This window comes from Panthera tigris, chromosome X (assembly GCF_018350195.1).
Source record: "Panthera tigris isolate Pti1 chromosome X, P.tigris_Pti1_mat1.1, whole genome shotgun sequence".
NCBI lineage: Eukaryota > Metazoa > Chordata > Mammalia > Carnivora > Felidae > Panthera > Panthera tigris.
Genome location: NC_056677.1, coordinates 82,491,072 through 82,506,261, shown reverse-complemented (window position 1 = coordinate 82,506,261; position 15,190 = coordinate 82,491,072). Strand labels below are relative to the sequence as shown.

General features: G+C 38.9%; 1 pseudogene; it reads right to left on the bottom strand.

Annotated features, from left to right (window-relative positions):
• Positions 1 to 459: 459 nt before the first annotated feature.
• The window catches only part of LOC102967802, a 45,221-nt pseudogene continuing 30,490 nt past the window's right edge, over positions 460 to 15,190 (bottom strand).

The following is a 15,190-nucleotide window of genomic DNA, read 5'->3' as shown; positions in this document are numbered from 1 at the left end:
CACCGGTCACTGCCTCTCCTCGCCAGGGGTCCCGCGACGCTGCGCACCTCTGTCACGGACAGGGTACGACCGGGTCGCCTCCCCCTTGCCAGGCTGCCAGAGGCTGGGGTCCGGGCAGGCTGTAAGCCGGGCGACAGTGGGGGTCCCCCCACCCCTCCCCACGACAACCCACTTGCCTTCACAGGCTCAAGGTGCAGGTCGTTGTCCTCCCCCTCTTCTCGGAGCTCCTCACTCGGACTCCCACCACCTAGCGTGCTGTCAGAATCGCAAAAAGGCGTCCCGCCCCCCCGCGCTGCAGCACCAAACTGGGCAGGGGCTGCGCAGGATGCGGCACAAACCGCTCTCAGCAAGGGTGTCGGGAAGGGGGGCGGAGGGATACAGCACGAATGGGCTAGACGCCCCCTCCCTGGCCCACCCTAGTTCCGACCCACGGGGGGCGGGGCCAGGAGGTGCGCCAGCCTAAGGGGCGGGCTCACAGCAGCCCGCCTCTGCAGACCTCCGAGGCGACCACCCCCTCATTGCTGGCACCGCAATAAAAGGGACCTGGGAGCGACTGGCAGTGGGGGCTAGGATCCCGAGTTCGGGGTGGTGGTGGTGGTGGTAGTGTGCTGCAGACAGCAGCGGATGGATATCAACCGTCCTTCGGTTTGTAAGAATCCTCAGCCTGTTCAGTGTCTGCCCTCCTCTCCCCCCCCCCCCACCCAATCCCGCCCGCCCGCCTTCCTGGAGGCTGATGGGCTAGGGGCTGTGAGAACAGCAGGATGAGAGGGGAGAGGCGACTTAAGGCCAGACCACCTGGCCCTCCTGGAGTCCTTCTTTCATTGTTTCACGGAGCCCGGAGAGGAGGAAGTGGGAGGGGGCTCTCATGGAGGCCTCACCACTGAGCCTTTTCTAAAGAGAGGCAGACCTGCACCTCTAACCTGAGAAAACCAACCACTGCTCTGTGCCCATCCTTTCTGCCACACTGCTCTGTGCCCACCCTTCCTGCCACACTGCTTCCCACCCCCACCCCTCATTCAAACTGGTAATATGCTTTGCCATTTCGCAGTCCCCACAGTTGCCCAAAAAGGAGGGCCTTTCCCTGTCAGGACTTGCACTGGGTCATAGGATCTTTCCTGTCTGTTGCCCCATGGTCAGGTGTCAGGATAGTCCTGGCTCCTTTTCCACTATCCTATCTATCAAGTCTTCGCTTGTAGTCATGTCCAAGCTCTCATGATCTTTGGCAATGTGGATATGTGGCAGGGATTAGAACCAGCTTGGATGCCATGCACATCTGCCTGCACATCTATCTAGTTTCCCCAGACATTCTTTGGAGAAGGCCCCATCATGTACCCACTTGTACAAGACAGAAGCCTGGTGGTTCTTGAATCCTCTGACTCCCTTAACCCTACATCCTTCCTCTAGTCTTGAGCCCTTCCTTTCTGTGCTCCATAGGGCAAACAGAAAAACTGTGTTTAAGCATAACTGTGGTTGAGCACAGACCTGTTGGTGCCCATTGTAAAACTTTTAAACTCAATTAAATGGCACTTTCACTGTGGTAGGCTGAATAAAGTTCCCTCAGTGATATCTGCATCGTATTCTCCAGAACCTGTAAACATGTGATGTTACAGGGCAAAAAGAATTAAGATTGTTGATGCAATTAAGATTGCTAACCAGCTGACCTTAATAATAAGAATATGCTGGGTCTTCCTGGCCTTTGTAATTGCAAGGGTACATCTTATGTGGAAGAGGTAAGTAGAAGAGTCAGTGTGACAGTGAAATAGCATGAGAAAGACAGGACAGGCCTTTGCTGGCTTTGAAGATTAAACAAAGCCATGGTCCGAGGAAGGCAGGCAGCTCCCAGAAGCTGGAATAGGCAAGGAGACAGATTCTTACCAGGGTTCCTCAGAAAAATGAAGCCCTGCCATCATTGTAGACGAGTGAGACCTTTTTTGTATTCCCAACATACAGGACTGTAAGATTATATATTTGTGTTATTTTAAGCTGCCAAGATTGTGGTAATGTGTTATAGTAGCGGTAGGAACTGAATTTACTTACCATCATGATGGTCCATTCTCCTTAACCTTCTTTATTTGTGCCTCAACCCCTGGGAGGATCACTTTGGGGGCTCATTTCTTACCACTATAACCACCCTCTCTAGCAAACTCCTGTCTCTGTTTTCCATATAAGATTTATGCAAGGGCCTTTGAGGTTCATCTTGGAACAAATCCCCATTTGCTGAGAATCACTTACATTTTTGAGGATGAAAAGGGAACCATATTCTTACTATGACCTTTCATGTATTTTTATTTCAGCTTTTATTTTAGATAAATATGTATTATATGTATTATAACTTCAATATTAGGTGACAGGAAAAAATCTGGAGATGATTATATACAGCATCTGGACTGACAACAGATGTCAATTATCAGAGGAGGTCCACTTTATGTAAGTATGTATGTATGTATATATTTATTTAATATAATTTATTGTCAAGTTGGTTCCACTTTAAAAAATATTTATTTTTGAGAGAGAAAGAGATAGTGTGTGTGGGGGGGGCGGTGCAGAGAGAGAGGGAGATGGAGAATCTGAAGTGGGCTCTGTGCTGACAGCAGAGTGTGATGTGGGGCCTGAACTCATGAACCTTGAGATCATGACCTGAGCAGAAGCTGGATGCTTAACTAAGCCACCCAGGTCCCCCAGAGGAGGGCCAGTTTTACTGTACTGTTTAAATGGCTTTCAGCTGAATTGTGGATCATTTTCCTTATTCCACAGTATACTATGTTGGATGAATGCCAGGCTTGAAGAAGTGTCTGAGCTCTGCTGGGATCTGTGGGTGTGTGTGAATCTTCCTGCCTCCCTGAACTATTCTTTCACTTTGTTAAAGTCTCTGGTGCCTTTAATTCATTCAAGAAATACATGTGAATACCTTTTTTGTCCTAGGGACTGGAGATACAGTAGAAACAAAAGTGAAAGAAATCTCTGTTTTGTGGAAGCCACATTTACTTGTAGTGTATGTCTTATGCAGTTTCTTATCCTGAAAGTTTACAGGTATATTCAAAATCATACAAGCATAAGCTTCTCTGATAAGTGTGGATGCGGTGGAATCTTGATTCCAAGATCTTTGTGACAGAGTGGTGGATCTACCAATAGCTGAGAGATTTTGCTGTAAGACATTTAAATGCCCGTTGAACAATATATTGTAAATTCATTTATAGAACAGCCACTATTACTCATTAACACTTATTGAACTGAGAGAGGCCTTATTTTAAGGTATTTATGCATATTAACTTACAACAATAGTGGACAATAGGGACTACTATCAAAATATACTATTACTACCTTCATATAATAGGTGAGGAAACCAGCTCAAATTGGTTAAATTTCATCTGTAACGTCAGAAAACAAGAAAAAAAGATTAAAAGATTAAAGGATACTGACCTATGTCTAATTGCCAAACAATATTTAGTTTACCCTACAATGGATTACCGTCTAACACATTTCAACAGCCATGTTTCTACTATCCAGTGACTGCACTAACACCTGTGTTTACCCAACTTGCCCCTGAAATCTAAATTTCAGAATCAAATAACCACCAATTGTTAAGCCCGAGATATAGAAGCAACTGTGCTGATTCATTATAACTACAGCTCTGTCCCCAGCCCCACCCCCACTTCCTACAAACATACAGGTAAACTTTCACATGTTCACCAGGCCTGGTCTATTCCTTGTCCATCTCAATCACTATGGACAATGACTTTTTTTTTTTGTCCATTTAGCTTAACTTGGCTCTTTTTGTTGTTTTAATTTGCAATTTTATAATGACATACAATGTTGAGCATCTTTTCATATGCTTATTTTCCATCTTTATAGCTTTCTCGGTCAGTTGTCTGTTCAGATCATTGCCCATTTTTAATGTGGTTGATAGTTTTCTTATTGTAATTTTAAGAGTTCTTTGTATATTTTGGATACCAGGTTTCTAGTAGATGTCTGTCTTGCAAAGCTTTTCCTCTCAATTTTTGGCTTGTCTTTTCATTATATAAACAGAATGTTTTGCAGAGAAGATTTATTTTTAATGGAAGTCCAAATTAGCGATATATTCTTTCATGGATCACACTTTTTTTGTTGTATCTAAACAGAGTCATCTAGACTTTCACTTCAGCTTCTAAGAGTTTTAGAGTTTTTCATTTTACCTTTAGCTCTGTGATATAATTTGAGTTAATATTTTTGAAAGATGTAAGATTTGTGTCTAGATCCACTTTTTTTTTGCTTGTAGATACCAGTTGTTTCAGTGCCATTTGTAGAAAATAGTATACTTTCTCCAATGAGTTACTTTTACTCCTTTGTCAACAACCAGTTAACTATATTTGTGTGGATCTATTTCTGGCCTCTGTCTTCTGTTGCACAGATCTACTTGTCTTTTCTTTTGGCAATACCACATTGTCTGGATTACTGTAGTTTTATGGACTGTACTGAAATCGGGTAATGTCTGTCCTCTGCCTTTGTTCTCTTTCAGTATTTTGTTTGCTTCTTGGTCTTTTGCCTTTCCATATAAACTTTAGAATTAGTTTGCTGATATCCACAAAATGACTGGTAGGAATTTTGATTGGCATTGTACTGAATCTATAGATTGTGTTGGGAAGAATTGACATCTTGAAAATATTGAGCCTTCCTATTCATGCTTATGGAATATTTTCCCATTTATTTAGATCTTCTTTGATTTCTTTCATCAGTATTTTGTAGTTTTCCCCAAATAAATTTTGTACATATTTTTAAATATTTATACGTAAATATTTCATTTTTGGTGTTAATATAAATGGTATTATGTTTTTAATTTCAAACTCCATTGTTCATTGCTGGTATATAAGAAAAAAAAATGAGGTTTGTAAATTAACCCTGTATCCTGCAACATGGCTTCAATTGCTCACTAGTTCCACAGCTTTTTTCTTGATTATTTGAGATTTTCTATAGAGACAATCATGTCATCTGGGAAGAAGTACAGTTTTAATGCTTCCTTCCACATTTGTATACTTTTATTTCCTTTTTTTCTCTTATTGCATTAGCTGGGACTTCCAGTGTGATATTAAAGAAGATGAGTGAGTGAGTAGGGATATCCTTTCCTTGTTCCTGTTCTTAGCAGAAGGCATCTCACCCTTATGTTAGCTGTAAATTTCTTGTAGATACTCCTTATTAAGCTTAAAGAATTTTCCTCTATTCCTAGTTTTCTGAGTTTTTATCATAAATGGGTATTGAATTTTGACAAATGTTTTATTCTGTTCTATTGATATGATCATATCATTTCTGTTCTTTAGCCTTTGATGTCATTGATCACATTAATTTATTTTCAAAAGTTGAATCAGTCTTGCATACTTGGAATAAATTCTACTAGGCTGTGGTGTATATTCTTTTAATACATTGCTAGGTTTTACTGGCTAATATTTTGTAAGGATTTTTACACCTATCTGCATGAAATATATTGGTCTATAGTTTTCCCTTTTTGTAATGTATTTGCCTGGTTTTGGTACTAGGATAATGCTGGTCTCAGAATTTGGGGGGGAATTATTCCCTCAACTTCTATTTTCTTTGAAAGATTAGATAAAATTGGTATAATTACTTCCTTAAATATTTGGTAGAATTCACCAGTAAATCTGACCCTGGTTCTTTATCTTTTGGAAGGTTGTTAAGCATTGATTCAACTTCTTTGACAGTTACAGGATTATGCAGATTATCTATTATCCTTGTGTTATTTTTGGTAGATTATGTCTTTTAAGGAATTGTTGCAATTCTATGTTATCAATGTTTTGGACAAAGTTGTTCATACTATTCCTTCATTATCCTTTTAATGTCCATAGAAACATTTCTGGTAATAATAATTTATCTTTCTCTCTTTTTCCTTAAACTGCCTAGTGACTTATAAATGTTATTAATCTTTAAAGAACCAACTTTTGGTTTTATTGAGTTTCTCTCTTGATTTCCTGTTTTCATATCAATGATTTTTGCTCTAATTTTTATTATCATTTTCTTCTGCTTACTTTAGCTTTAGTTTGCTCTTATTTCTTTAGTTGCCTAAGTGGAAGCTTCAGTTATTGATTTTAAGATCCTTTTTATTTTTTAATATATTCAATGCTGTGAATTTCTCTCTAGGCATTGTTTGCTGCATCCTACAATTTTGATAAACTATATTTTCATAATTTTTTTCCAAAATATTTTAGTTTCCCTTGAGAGGTCTTTGACCCATGTGTTATTCAGAAGTGTGTTGATTAATATCCAAGTATTCGGGAGGAGTTAAGATGGCAGAGAAGTAGGGGGACTGGAATTTCCTTCTTTCCTCAAACACAGCTATATAGAGGTCAGATCACTTAGAACACCCAGGAAATCAATCTGCAGAGTGGTAGAAGGATCTCCACAGGTGGAGGGAGACAGCTTGGTGGGATTGAGATGCATGTATGTGAATTGGGGGAGATAAAACAGCGTAGGCATGGAGGGGAGGTAACCCCTTCTGTGGAGAGACAAAAGGGAGAGAAAGACAAAGGGGCTGTGAAATTGCAGTACTGAGTTAACACAAGAGGAAAACCTCTCCAGACCACGGACTGAGGAATGAGAAATACAGAAAGTGCCAGGTTCTATTTTGCAAACAGCTTTAGGAACTTAAGCTTAGAGGTTTCAAAAGTGTGTGACTTTCTCTGGACCAGAGCGTACCATGTGTGCACACCATTGGGGGAAAAAAGCTGACCTTGGGGTGCTGTAGTGATCTCAGGGGCACACTGGGAGAGAATAGTCCCCTTCCTTGAGTAATGTGGGAAGAGGATTAATTGCCTCCCCAAGGAAAAAAGACCCTGCAGGTGCCAGCCAAAGGCCTTAATTGGTAGGGCTGAGTGGCGCTACATCAGAAAAGGGTCCACACATCGCAGGGCACTTTAAGACACTGTTTTTTTTTTAATTTTTTAATATTTATTTATATTTGAGACAGAGAGAGAGTGTGAGCAGAGGAGGGACAGAGAGAGAGGGAGACACAGAATCCGAAGCAGGCTCCAGGCTCTGAGCTTTCCAGTACAGAGCCTGATGTGGGGCTTGAACCCACAAACCACAAGATTATGACCTGAGCCGAAGTTGGATGCTTAACTGACTGAGCCACCCAGGTGCCCCAAGATATTGGGTTTTGAATCTGAGCTGAGTGCCAAGAAGGCGCAGGAGAACTGTGGACCAAGGCAAGCCAACTGCCTGTGCTATTCTGTGAGGGCTGCCTGAACAGTGTGGTTTGAGATACCCAGTCCAGGGAAGGAGAGATTGGGGTGTCACCATTTTTCTCTCCAACACCAATACAGTGGGGCTTCAGGGAGCAGCACAGTGACCCCCAGTGGAGGCGGGACCCACTTATACCAAACCTTGCCCCTCCATGCCTGGCAACTGCTTATTTACTGCAGGAAGACTGACCCAACACAGCTTGCCTCGCCTCCAAACCAGCACAGCCACAGGTCCCAGACACCAACAGGCAACTATTTTTTTGTTTTTATCTGTCTGTTTTTTCCTCTTTTCTTTACTTTTTCTTTCTACCCCCTTCTTTTTTTTTTTTTTTTTCTTTTGGAATCAGGCTCATAGTTTCTGATTCGTTTCTCTGGATTTAGCCTTATAGTTCTTTTAGCTCTCTGTTTTGTCTTCTTTTCTCCCCTTTCATTTTTCTCTTTGCGTGGGATCACACTTCCCCCCAACCTTGTTTCATTTTTTTTCCAGGATTACTTCAACAAACAAATCAAAGCACACCTGGGTGAAGGTCCAAACACTCCACCACTACAAAAAAGGAGAAGCTTTGCATAAGACTGACCAGTGGGATAGAATAGTCAAAATGCGACAACAGAGTGCATGCAACACACTCCAGAAACACTTCCTTAAGTGCCAGACCTTGGACAGTGTATGACCCCTTTTTCATACAGTAGTACTCGCAGGTACAGGACACATAACAAGATATTAAAACATGTAAAAGACAGAAACCTAGCCAAAATGATGAAATGGAAGAGCTCTCCTCAAAAATAAAAATTCAGGAAGAAATGACAGCAAGACAATTGTTCAAAACGGATATAAACAATATATCTGAATAAGAATTTAGAAAAAACAGTCATAATACTAATACCTGGGCTTGAAAAAAACATAGAGGACAGCAGAGAATCTATTGCTGCAGAGATCAAAGGCCTAAGAAAAAGTTATGATGAATTAAGGAGCTGAAAAAAGGGAAAGGGAATTACTAGATTACAAGGGGAGAATTTGATAATTAAGTTATTCCATGAAATGAAAAAATATCCATATCATAGGAGTTCAGAAGAAGAAGAGCAAGAGAAAGGGGCAGAAGGTTTATTTGAACAAATTATAGCTGAAAACTGCTCTAATCTGGGAAAGGACTCAGGCATCCAAGTCCAAGAGGCACAGAGAACTCCCTTCAAAATCAACAAAAACAGGTCAACACCATGCATATCATAGTGAAACTGTCAAAATAAAAGATAAAGATAATTTTGAAAGCAGCTAGGGACAAATGGTCCTTGACCTACAAAGGTATGCATATAAGGGTAGTGGCAGACTTGTCCACTGAAATTTTACAGGCCAGAAGGGAGTGGCAGGAAATATTCAATGTGCTGAATAGGAAAAATATGCAGCCAAGAATCCTTTTTCCAGCAAGGCTGTCATTCAGAATAGAAGGAAAGATAAAGGCTTTCCCAAACACAAACTTAAAAAGTTCATGAAATTAAACCAGTCCTGCAGGAGATCCTAAGGGGGACTCTGTGAGTGGAAAGCAGCAAAGACTACAAAGGACTAGAGGCATCACCAAAAACAGGAAACCTACAGATAACACAATGGCGCTAAATCCCTACCTTTCCATAATCACTCTGAATGTAAATGGACTAAATGCTCCAATCAAAAGACATATGGTGTAGAAATGGACAAAAAACTAAGATCCATCTATATGCTGACTAAAAGAGACTTGTTTTAGACCTGAGGACACTAGCAAATTGAAAGAGAGGGGATGAAGAACTATTTATCATGCTAATGGACACCAAAAGAAAGCTGTAGTAGTCATACTTATGTCAGAAAAACTAGATTTTAAAACAAATACTGTAACAAGAGATGAAGAATGCATTATATCATAATTAAGGACTCCATCCATCAAGAAGAGCTAACAATTGTAAATGTTTATGCCCCCATCATGAAGAACCCAAATATATAAATCAATTAATGACAAATATAAACAAAGTGTATAGATAATAATACTGTAATTTTAGGGGACTTTATTACTCCATCTACAACAATGGACAGATCATCTGGGCAGAAAATCAATAAAGAAACAACAGCTCTAAATGACACATTGGACCAGATAGACTAACAGATATATTCAGAACTTTTCATCTTAAGCAGAAGAATATGCATTCTTCTCAAGTGCACATGGAACATTCTCCAAAATAAATCACATACTGGGTAACAGCCCTCAACAAGTATAAAAAAGATTGAGATTATACCATGCATATTTTCAGATCACAGCACTATGAAACTTGAAATCAACCACAAGAAAAAATTTTCAAAGCCCCTAAATACATGGAGGTTAAAGAATACTCTACCAAAGAACGAATGGGTCAACCAGAAAATTAAAGAAGAAATTAAAAAATATATGGAAGCAAATGAAAATGAAAACACAACAGTCCAAACTATTTGGGGTGCAGCAAGGACAATCCTAAAAGGAAAATACATTGCAATTCAGGCATATATAAAGAAGCAATAAAGGTCCCAAATGCACAACCCAACCTTACACCTAAAGGAGCTAGAAAGGCAGCAGCAAAGAAATCCCAAAGCCAGAAGAAGAATAGAAATAGTAACGATTGGAGCAGAAATAAACAATATAGAATTAAAAAAAAAGAGTGGAATAGATCAAGAGTCTAAGAGCTGTTTTTTTGAAAGAATAAACAAAATTGATAAACCCCTATCCAGACTTATCAAAAAGAAAAGAGAGAGAGAGGACCCAGATAGCTAAAATCACAAATGAAAGAGAGATCACAACCAACACCACAGAAATACAAACAATCATTAGACAATACTATGAAAAATTATATGACAACAAACTGGACAATCTGGAAGAAATAGACAAATCCCTAGAAATGCACACATTACCAAAATTCAAAGAGGAAGAAATAAAAAATTTGAACAGGTGCATAACCAGTGAAGAAATTGAATCAGTTATCAAAAATCTCCCAAAAAATAAGAGTCCTGAGCCAGATGGATTCACAGGGGAATTCTACCTGAACTTTAAAGCAGAATAAATACCTATTCTTCTCAAACTGCTCCAAAAAGTAGAAACAGAAGGGGAGCTCCTAGACTCATTCTATGAAGCCAGCATTACCTTGATTGCAAAACCAAAGACTCCACTAAAAAGGAGAATTACATTTGTAAATATCTTCTCCCATTTTGTAGGTTGCCCAAATGTCCATCGATGGATGAATAGATAAAGAAAATGTGGTATAAATATACAATGGAGTATTACTCAGCAATCTAAAAGAATGAAATCTTGCCATTTGCAACTACATGGATGGAGCTGGAGGGTATTATGCTAAGTGAAATTAGTCAGAGAAAGACAAAAATCATATGACTTCACTCATATGAGGACTTTAAGAGACAAAAGAGATGAACATAATGGAAGGGAAACAAAAATAATATAGAAACAGGGAGGAGGACAAAGTGTAAGAGACTCATAAACATGGAGAACAAACTGAGGGTTACTGGAGGGGTTGTGGGAAGGAGGATGGGCTACATGGGTAAGAGGCATTAAGGAACCTACTCCTGAAATCATTGTTTCACTATATGCTAACTAATTTGGATGTAAATTTTTAAAAATAAACAATAAAATTATTTTTTTTAAAAGGAGAATTACAGTCCAAAATCCCTGAGGAACATGGATGCAAAAATTCTCAACATGATACAAGCAAATTGAATTCAACAGTACATTAAAAGAATTATTCACCATGGTCAAGTGGGATTCATTCCTGGGCTGCAGAGCTGGTTCAGTATTCATAAATCAATGAACGTGGTACATCACATTAATAGAAGGTAGGATAAGAACCATATGATCCTGTTAATAGATGCAGGAAAAGCATTTGACAAAATACAACATCCTGTCTTAAAAAAATTTTTTTAGGGGCACCTGAGTGGCTCAGTTGGTTAAGTGTCCAACTTAGGCTCAGGTCATGATTTCCCTGTCTGTGAGTCCCAGCCCCACATCAGGCTCTGTGCTGACAGCTCAGAGCCTGGAGCTTGCTTCAGATTCTGTGTCTCCCTCTCTCGCTGACCCTCTCCTGCTTGCACTCTGTCTCTGACTCTTTCACTCTCAAAAATAAATAAAAAATTTATTTTTAAAAAATAAGTAGAAAAATTTAAACGTTTTTATTTTTGAGAGAGAGAGAGAGAGAGAGAGAGAGAGAGAGAGAGAGCATGAGTGGGGGAGGGTCAGAGAGAGAAGGAGACACAGAATCTGAAGCAGGCTCCAGGCTCTGAGTTGTCAGAACAGAGCATGACTTGGGGCTTGGACTCATGAACCATGAGATCATGACCTGAGCCAAAGTCAGACGCTTAACCAACTCAGCCACCCAGGCACCCATACAGCATCCTTTCTTAATTCTTCAAGAAAGTTAGGACATAAGGGACATATCTTAATATCATAAAAGCCATATTTGAAAGGCCCACAGCTAATATCCTCAATGGGGAAAAACTTAGAGCTTTCCCCCTGAGATCAGGAACATGACAGGAATGTCCACGCTCACCACTGTTGTTTACCATAGTGTTGGAAGTCCTAGACTTAGCAATCAGACAACAAAACAAAATAAAAGACATCCAAATCAGCCAAGAAGTTAAACTTTCACTCTTCACAGATGACATGATACTCTACATGGAAAACCTGAAAGACTCCACCACAACACTGCTAGAGCTGACACAGGATTTCAGTAAAGTTGCAGGATATAAAAACAATGTACAGAAATTGATCATATTTGTATACACCAATAATGAAGCAACATGAAAAGACAACAGGGAATCAATCCCATTTACAATTGCATGAAAAGCCATAAAATACCTAGGAATAAACCTAAACAAACAGGTCAAAGATGTGTACGCTGAAAACTATACAAAGCTTATGAAAGAAATTGAAAAAAGACACAAAGAAATGCAAAAACATTACATGCTCATGGATTGGAAGAACAAATACTGTTCAAATGTTAATACTACCCATAGTAATCTACACATTCAATGCAATCCAAATCAAAATAGCACCAGCATTCTTCACAGAGCTAGAATAAACAATCCTAAAATTTGTATGGAAATTCAAAAGACCCTGAATAGCCAAAGTAATGTTCAAAAAGAAAACAAAAGCTCAGGCATCACAATCCCAGACGTTAGCCTGTATTACAAAGCAGCAATCATCAAGACAGTATGGTATTGGCACAAAAACAGACACATAGATCAATGGTATATAATACAGAACTCAGAAATGGACTCACAAATATATAGCCGACTAATCTTTGACAAAGCAGGAAAGAGGGTCCAATGGAAAAAAGACAGTCTTTTTAGCAAATTATGCTGGGAGGACTGGACAGCAACTTGCAGAAGAATGAAACTGGACCACTTTCTTAAACCATCCACAAAAATAAACTCACAATGGATGAAAGACCTACCTGTGAGACAGGAAACCATCAAAATCCTACAGGAGAAAACAGGCAGCAACCTCCTTGACCTCACCTGCAGCAACTTCTTACTTGGCATGTCTCCAGAGGCAAGGGAAATAAAAGCAAAAATGAAGTATTTGGACATCATAAAGATAAAAAAACTGCATAACAAAGGAAACAATTAATAAAAGAGGCAACTGACAGAATGAGAGAAGATATTTTCAAATGTCATATAGGATAAAGGATTAGTATCAAAAATCTATAAAGAACTTACCAAACGCAACACCCAAAAAACAAATCATCCAGTGACAAAATGGGAAGAAGACATGAATAGACAGACAGTTTTTCAAAGAAGACAACCAGATAGCAAACAGACACATGAAAAGATGCTGAAAATCGCTTATCATCAGGAAAATACAAATCAAAACCACAATGAGATACCACCTCATACCTGTCAGAATGGCCAAAAGTAACAACCCAGGAAATAACAGAAGTTTGTGAGAATGTGGAGAAAGGGGAACCCATTTGCACTGTTGGTGGGAATGAAAACTGGCGCTGCCACTCTAGAATACAGTATGGAAGTTAATCAAAAAATTAAAAATAGAATTATCCTATGGACCCACAATTGCACTACTAGGAATTTATCCAAAGAATATAAGAGTGCTGAATCGTAGGGGCACATGCAACCCAATGTTTATAGCAGTGCTATCAACAATAGCCAAATTATGAGAAGAGCCCAAATGTCCATCGACTGATGAATGGATAAAGAAGATGTAGTGCATATATATATATATATGCAATGGAATACTACTCAGTGATGAAAAAGAATGAAATCTGTCATTTGCAACAATGTGGATGTAACTAGAGGGTATTATATTAAATGAAATAAGTCAGGCAGAGAAAGACAGATATCACATGATTTCACTCTTATGTGGAATTTGAGAAACTTAACAGAAGACCATGGGAGAATGGGAGGAAAAAAAATAGTTACAGAGAGGGAGGCAAACGATAAGAGACTCTTAAATACAGAGAACAAACCAAGGGCTGATAGGGGTGGGGAAAATCAGTGATGGGTGAAGGTGAGCACTTGCTGAGATAAGCACTAGGTGTTATATATAAGTGATGAATCACTGGATTCTACTCCTGAAGCCAAGAGTATACTGTATGTTAAGTAAGTTGTGAATAAAAAAAAAATCTCCAAGTATTTTAGGGTTTTGCAGTTATTTTTCTGTAATTCATTTCTAGTTTAATTCCATTATGATCTGAGAGCACAGTTTGAATGGTGTCTATTTTTTTTTTTTTAATTTTTAAGGTGTGCTTTATGTCCCAGGATGTCCCATGGTGAATGTTCCATGTGAGCTTGAAAAGAATGTGTATTCTGCTGTTTGGGATGAAGTATTTTTAAAATGTTAATTAAGTGCTTTTTATTGATAGTGCTGTTCAGTTCAAGTTGTTTTTTATGGATTTTCTACCTACTGAACCTGTCAATTACTCATAGGGGTAATTGAAGTCTCCAACTATAATAGTGGATTTGTCTCTTTTTCCTTGAAATTTTATCAGTTTTTGCCTCATGTATTTCTTCACTCTGTTGTTATGTGCACATAGAGTAGGGATTGTTATGTCTTCCTTGAAAAAGTGAGCCTCTTATCATTATGTAATACCCACCCCCCTTTATTCTGTTAATGTTTCATGCTCTGAATTCTGCTTTGTCTGAAATTAATAGAGTAACTCCAGCTATCATTTGTTTAATTCTATTTTTTAATTTTTTATTATTTAATTATATTCTATTTTTATTCTATCCATGTCTTTATATTTAAAGTGTGTTTTAGACTACATGTAATTGAATCTTATTTTTTTTAACTGATCCTGGAAGTTTCTTTCAATTGGTTTATTTAGACCACTGACATCTAAAGTGATCATTGATATCATTGGATTAATATCTGCATATTTGTTACTGTTTTCTATGTTGTCTTTTTCTTTGTTTCTTTTTCTCTTTGCCTTTTGCTTTAAATTTGTTTTAATGTTTATTTTTGAGAGAGAGAGAGAGACAGACAGAGCGTGAGTGGGGGAGAGGCAGAGAGAGAGGGAGACACAGAATCCGAAGCAGGCTCCAGGCTCTGAGCTGTCAGCACAGAGCCCAATGCAGGGCTTGAAGCCATTAACCATGAGATCATGACCTGAGCCAAATTCAGACACTTAACTGATTGAGCCACCCAGGTGCCCCACCTGCCTCCCGCTTTAAATTGTACATTTTATATCATTTTCTCTCTTCTCTTAGTATATCAATGATAGTTCTGTTTTTACTTTGTTTTAGTGGTTGCCCTAGTGTTTGCAATATACATTTACAATGTATCCAATTTCACTTTCAAATAATGCGACTACTTCACAGGTAGTGCATGTACTTTATAACAGAGTATTTTCAATTCCTCCCTCTTACCCCTATAACATTGCTGTCATTCATTTCACTTGTCCATAGGCTGTAATAACCACACACACTGTTGATATTGTTTTGTACAATCTGC